Here is a 6,493-nt window from a genome sequence, read left to right as displayed (position 1 = left end):
CTATACAACGTATCACATTTAATAATTAAAAAGAGTTATGTGATACAAACGTCATAGCTTTCAGTGGTTAAAGTAAACCAGATCGTCCCTACTCTTTCTTGCTGACATGTCGGTGACGCGCGCCCCGCCCACTGGGTTAGTTATAAGGTCCATGGTGTCGTTTGTATTATTTTTGGGACTTTATCTCTTGCTCCAACGGATAAGAAATGTACTTTTTCTAAAGTTGGTATTTGAGAACTTTTTGTTAGCCTGGGGTGATATTTCTTAATATCGACAGGGGACGTTATTTCTTGTTATGCACTTTTAGTTATATATAGGTAAATTACTTTAGTTATATTAATAAAAGGTATTTATGTTTAATTTTTCCTGTATGATTTATTAAACTTACGGTGTTTCTTTCAACCATGAATGCGTACCTACTATGCAATAAAACTTGTTCTATCTTCTCTTAAATAAACCGGTAACAGCAATTTCTGCACTCTTTTTGAGTATCATTTACATTACATTAGATATTGCGCAAAAAACTTGTTCTATCTTCTCTTAAATAAAGCGATAACAGCAATTTCTGCACTCCTTTTACATATCATTTACATTACATTAGATATTGCGCAAACATAAGCATCATTCAAAACTACTCAAAAACTGGGAAGTTTCCCAGAATATTCTTGAAGGTACATCCGTTTCAGGAACACAAAAATTTGGAATACTTCTAAAAATGTATCTATCGTTGATTCTGCTTACAATGGGCAAGCTGTATTACCCAAAACAAGAAAATTACAAGTAAAATTCTCTGAGGTGTCATGTACCTTTTTGTCTGAAGTGTAAAATAGTGTCAAGTATAGGAATAACCATAAAAATATATAATCTTCTATGGTGAATGCATAAACGATATTGTGTTAATTTTCCTTGATTTCCGTGCTTAAAATATCATGAAATCTGTTTCATTCATTAAGTACGTTCGATATGAATTTTTCTTTTAATGAAATGAAAGTAATTTTTTTTCACGGTATTTGATCTTAAGCTACAGTTCCACAATTTAATAATTACTAGATGGCAGCACATACCTTCGTATTATGTAAATGGGCGGAGTCCAGTTAAACCATACCTTTCGGAACATTCCAGCAATTTTGCAATTTATAAATTGTCTGGAGCATGGAATCATGATTTTAAAATAATGCAAATGTTTCCTAGTTGAAAGTTTGGTGGGAAAAGTTGAAAAAAATCTATGACGCGAGTCTTCAAGGCTAACTTCAGAAGATTAGGTACAGGAAATTAAAAGTTTAATTGCGGAAATATTCCCAGTAATCTTTTCAGTTTTTGCATGACTAATACATTCTACTTAGCTGTTTAACAAGTTCATTTAAAGAAATGCTGGAATTTCAATTTCATTCAATACAAACAAAGCTTGTGAAAGTAATATTTAGTATTGGTTATTCTTCTAAAGTTGTTCTCGTATCCAAGAGAGGACTCAGATATCTATTGTCATTAGTCGATTGTTGAAATTTTGTTGCACTGTGCTCTTTAAGTGTCACTGCTAAATAAAAACTAAGCAGATGGTTTTAAGCTCAGGTATGGTTAATTGCAAATCTAACATGCAAAATAAACCAAAAATTTGTACAATTTTTAAGCATAAGTTTTAAGTTAATGTATAATTCTATAAAAATCTTGGCTTTACTGTGCTGTTAAAATAATGGAAGCTTACAATTTTTTTTCTTTCATTTTTTTCAATAAAAAGAAATCTTGTGGGATTTCTTCCACTTTAGTACTAGTTATTCTGTTGAAATTGTTCTCGTATCCAAGAGAGGCGTGGCTAAATTTTTCTAGTTCGCGTAATCACTTTAATGAAAGTGCAAAATCAAAAAGTTCAGATGCACGTTATTACTATTCGTTATAATTTTATCATCCTAAAATTCAGATACACGTTAGCTGAATTGTTACACTGCGCTCTTAATATCACTGCTAAAACTAATATCACGCAGATATTGTTAATATAAGAATAAAAATACGATAAAAATCTAAAAATCCTTAGTTTTTAAACACAATTTTCAAATTAATACATAATTGTTAAAAGTTTCGGCTTCAGATAGCTGTTTAAGTAATAGAAGTTTGCCATTAAATAAAAATACTATTTAATCATATCAGCATTTCCCTTCTATTCTTAACTAAAAGTACTACTACTTCCCTGATGAATAACATTAAATCAACAATCAAAACAGACTTTAAAGATATGAATTTTCTCCTTGAACGAGAAAAGAACAAATACAAAATTTTCAGAACCAATTTGTATAAAATCAGGGCGGTAAGGAATAGCATTACATAGATACATAGAAGAAACTAATTTTCATTTTATTAGGGACAGCGCGAACGCAGTCCCCGCTACCAAAAATTATGCACCCCAAGCAACCGCAATTTGCGGATGTGGCGAACGTCAACCCCTCGAAGTGCAATGAGAGGCCTCTGCTCGGGGGAGCCTCCTTGATGATCAAGGCGTCCCCAGTGCCAGGTAAGTATGCGGGATTCAGGTTCGGAAAATTTCATTACTTTATTATTTTTATAAGAATACTGGTGGTAGTTAAGAAAAGTAGCCTCACATATTTAAAGTTTCGTTCACACTGGTCCGTTGGGGTGACAAACGCAAAGCGTAATAAAACACTTTCTCATATGCTCGCACTAGATGGCACTTCATGACGGAAACTTGGGTGAGCGAAACGTAAAGTTTTTGTGGTATTACTTTTTACGATTACATTTTTTAATTAAAATGGATTTAATTTCTGCTCGATTAAAACTTATTTTATTTCTTGCTTTATGTAAGAGAAGCAGAATGCAGTGATTTATACTAATATGTGAGAGATGACAGCAGTTAAGGAGATGCAAATAATTTAATTGAAGAAATACGCTTGAACGAAACGAAATTTCTTTTAATTACTTTCGCATGACTCCTCTTCAATTCGATGAATTTCTGGCGCTCATTTAACTATTATTCAAGAGCAGAACACTATTTTTTGTCAGAATATCCCAGAAAAGAATCGTTTGGACTATAGGAATAGGTGTGTGTGTATTTAATTATGGCAAAGCACACTAGGGCTATCTGACTAAGGGGAGGGATGCCTTCGTGGAGGACTTTCTAAGGGAAACCGGCTCGTATACACGTTACACATGGGGAAAACCACGAAAACACCCATGCAGCCAGCCCGTTCGCGGGATTCGAACCTCGGACCGAACTACCAGTGTTCAGCGACTTTACCGCTCGGCCGCTGGTGGGCCTATAGGAATAGGGATATCCCAGAAAAGGATGCTCTCTGCGCATGTCAGCGCCATGTTGCGCGTGATTTAATGTGCTTTTAACGTGGGCTTTATATGAAAAGTCTCTCTATATACTCCTATGTTGCTATGAATGTTAGTTAAGAAGCTTTAAGAATTCTGGATCGCAGAATTCTTAACTTAGGAGGAAACGGAGGAAGGAAAAGACAGATGACTTGTAAAGTTGCTTATTCTTCTGATATTCAATTTCTTTTGTTTTGAATACGGATTTTCTTTTCTTAACCAAAAGAACTAATTTTCAAGATGAAACTGCTTTGAAGTTATAGTAAATTATCGCTTATTTTCTTGTAATTTATAAAATTGTTATACCTTTCTTTTTTAACTATCCATGGATTGAATATGATTTTAAGAATTCGTGGACTTAAATCGTTATTACGCAGGAATTAATTTTTTATGGGCAATGAAAGCGAACTCAGTAATTATATTTTTTTACTTTAGCTGCCCTACACTACTTGTTCATGCAAATTTTAATATATTAATCCTTTATGAAAAGCGGGCCCACCAGCGGCCGAGCGGCAAAGTCGCTGAACACTGGTAGTTCGGCCCGAGGTTCGAATCCTGCAAACGGGCCAGCTGCATGGGTGTTTTCGTGGTTTTCCCCATGTGTAATGTGCATATGAGCCAGTTTCCCTTAGAAAGTCCTCCACGAAGGGATCCCTAACCTTAGGCAGATAGCCCTAGTGTGCTCTACCATAATTAAATACACCCCACCACCTTTATGAAAAGCTAAATTTGACATTCATGAATTTATAACATAAGTAATGAGTGTAATTTCTTCATATAATAATGTAACTTATAGTTTTTATATGAGTAAATTCTTCATTTACTCTAGTTTTTTGTTTATTCGACATAAATTGAAAATAATTGTTAGGAGTTAGTATTCTTAATTAATTCTTATTAAATCATACTTTTATATGTACCATCACAAACAAAGCAAGAATTTTTCGAAAAGATTTCATTTATTTTGCTAATAATGATTGAAAGTGAATAACATGCTAGTGTTACAACATAGGCGTAAAATGTCCTACCTACCATCTTTCCTTACTGCTACAGTTATTTATTCCTTTAATGAGAGTCACTCGTATGCTTGCATTGAAAGTATTGCACATATTAAGAAATATTTTTCACCCTCCCAACATCATATTTGCTTAAGCTCATATTGCTCATTCATTTAATGCAAAATTCCTAAATGTTGAGATCCGTTTTTGGAATAAATTCTGTAACAATGTTATTTATTATCTTTATAAATACCTTTTCTCAATTTTAGTTAAATTTTCATATATCTTTGGGTATTTTGATCCTTTCCTATTTATACCATTTTTTCATTCATATAAAAATACGGAAACGAAGATAAGCAGTATTATAATTTAAAATGCTGTTTAGCTGAATTTTAAGAATCAAGGACACAGTGTACTAGAAGATACAATGAAATTATAGCCTTATTGACTTGTATGTTAAAATAGGGTAATCATCTTTTGTTCGTTTGTTATAGGGCGCTAATAGCGCATGTGTCCCATCAAAATGGTATTAATGTTTGTTATTGGTGTTGACATCAGTCCTTTTTTCCTGATATTGAAATATTTTTCGGGTATTTTCTTTTGAGGCTGAACAAATTTTCATTAGAGCAAAAACTCTATACAAATTTTAGAATTAATGGAAGCAATTTTTTTAAAAAAAGTGGGCTTCATGTGAATTTATTTGCTGTATCATTTGGTTAAAAAAATACAGACAAAGCTTTAATACACTAAAAGCTGGACTGTGAAGCATTCAACTAATCGGAAAGTCAGCTAACCAATGGCGTAGCTAGGGTGGGGAAAGGGGGCACATCTGTGCCCGGCCGCAGCGTCCAAGGGACGCAAAATTCATGCTACGAAATTTTTTCATGAAACGTTTTATATTCTTGGCACACAGAAAGGAGTGCAAATTCTTCAATTGTCCCCGGGCGCTGGAAACTCTAGCTACGCCCCTGCAGCTAACGGAAATACTTTAATGTTAGAAACTCTTCCCTCAAAGCAAATAAGTAAGCCTCTAGTAAGTAAATAAGAGATTTGTAAAGCCATCGTAAATCACGAAGAGTACATGGTCGCCAAACAGCGTGATCTAACTCCAGTTCAGTGAAAATCGTTTAACTCGAAACTGAGAGGACAGAAATAATTTTTTGTGTTAAAAATTATTGCAAAAACAGAAAAAGAAAAATGTATATTCAACAAAATTATGTTTATTAGAGTACATTTTATTTACATAGACAGGTATATAGGCATGTATTTATTAAAAATCAATGAAACAAAAACATTCACAAGAACTTAATTAACTGCTAATGATATTTTTCTTTTTATTCTCTTTTTTAGCATCAAATTGTTTGATGTCGTCTATTTTGTTATTCATTTCAGCACTGGAACGTGCGCTTAAATAACTGAGCATATTTTTAACGATGTGGGAACAGGAGCTGCATTATTCATTACGCCGCGATGAATAGCTTCTGCCATTTCGGAATACGATATCAGTCTCTGCTCTTCAATAACCGGGATCAGCGCGAACGCAGTCCCGACTACCAAAAATTACGCGCCCCAACCAACCACATTTTGTGGAAGTGGCAGTCGTCAGCAGCCCCAAGTGCAATGAACAGCCTCCGACCAGGAGAGCCTCCTTCATGATCAAGACATCTCCGACGCCAAGTAAGTATGCTGTCTTTCGTTGCTCACCTACTAGCTACCATGTTTTCATTATTAGATTAGTGGTTGGTAAAAAGAAAAAGTAATATTTTGGGATAAAATTTTTGATTTAAATTTTCTAATTCTACTTTAATTCACTTATTTTCTCTTCTAAAGTTCTTTACAAGCTTCGTCCTTTTTCTTGAGAGATCCTCATTTCCAGATGCTTTTGCATCACTACTTCATTATCATAGGAAGTCTCAACAATTGTTTTGTACAATTTTGACAAATGCGTCAGACTGTCTGAAAATATAACCACAGAATGTACCAGCAAAGCCAATTTATACTCAAGGCCTGTCAGACAGGACAAAACTCCGGTTCAAAGTTTCAAATCGGATTTTCGAAATTTATCACTAGGTAAAGCTCGCTAACCGCTAAATTTTCATCACACATTTCAACATTTGTAACGTAGCAGATTAATAACAAAAAGTTAATTTTAATAAAAAGTATCGCTGTTTGCC

The 6,493-nt window shown here is 34.0% G+C and overlaps 2 non-coding genes across 2 annotated transcripts; both read right to left on the bottom strand.

Annotated features, from left to right (window-relative positions):
- Positions 1-2,350: 2,350 nt before the first annotated feature.
- Positions 2,351-2,511, bottom strand: LOC118183838 (U1 spliceosomal RNA). Its single transcript, XR_004757300.1, has one exon. It is a non-coding gene; the product is annotated as a U1 spliceosomal RNA (small nuclear RNA).
- A 3,331-nt stretch (positions 2,512-5,842) lies between these two features.
- LOC146994388 (U1 spliceosomal RNA) lies at positions 5,843-6,004 on the bottom strand. The gene has a single exon (XR_015044239.1). It is a non-coding gene; the product is annotated as a U1 spliceosomal RNA (small nuclear RNA).
- Positions 6,005-6,493: the final 489 nt, after the last annotated feature.

This window comes from Stegodyphus dumicola, chromosome 11 (assembly GCF_044657685.1).
Source record: "Stegodyphus dumicola isolate Sdum_Otavi_A_Nest chromosome 11, ASM4465768v1".
Classification (NCBI taxonomy): Eukaryota; Metazoa; Arthropoda; class Arachnida; order Araneae; family Eresidae; genus Stegodyphus; species Stegodyphus dumicola.
This window is presented reverse-complemented; position numbering and strand designations above follow the sequence as displayed.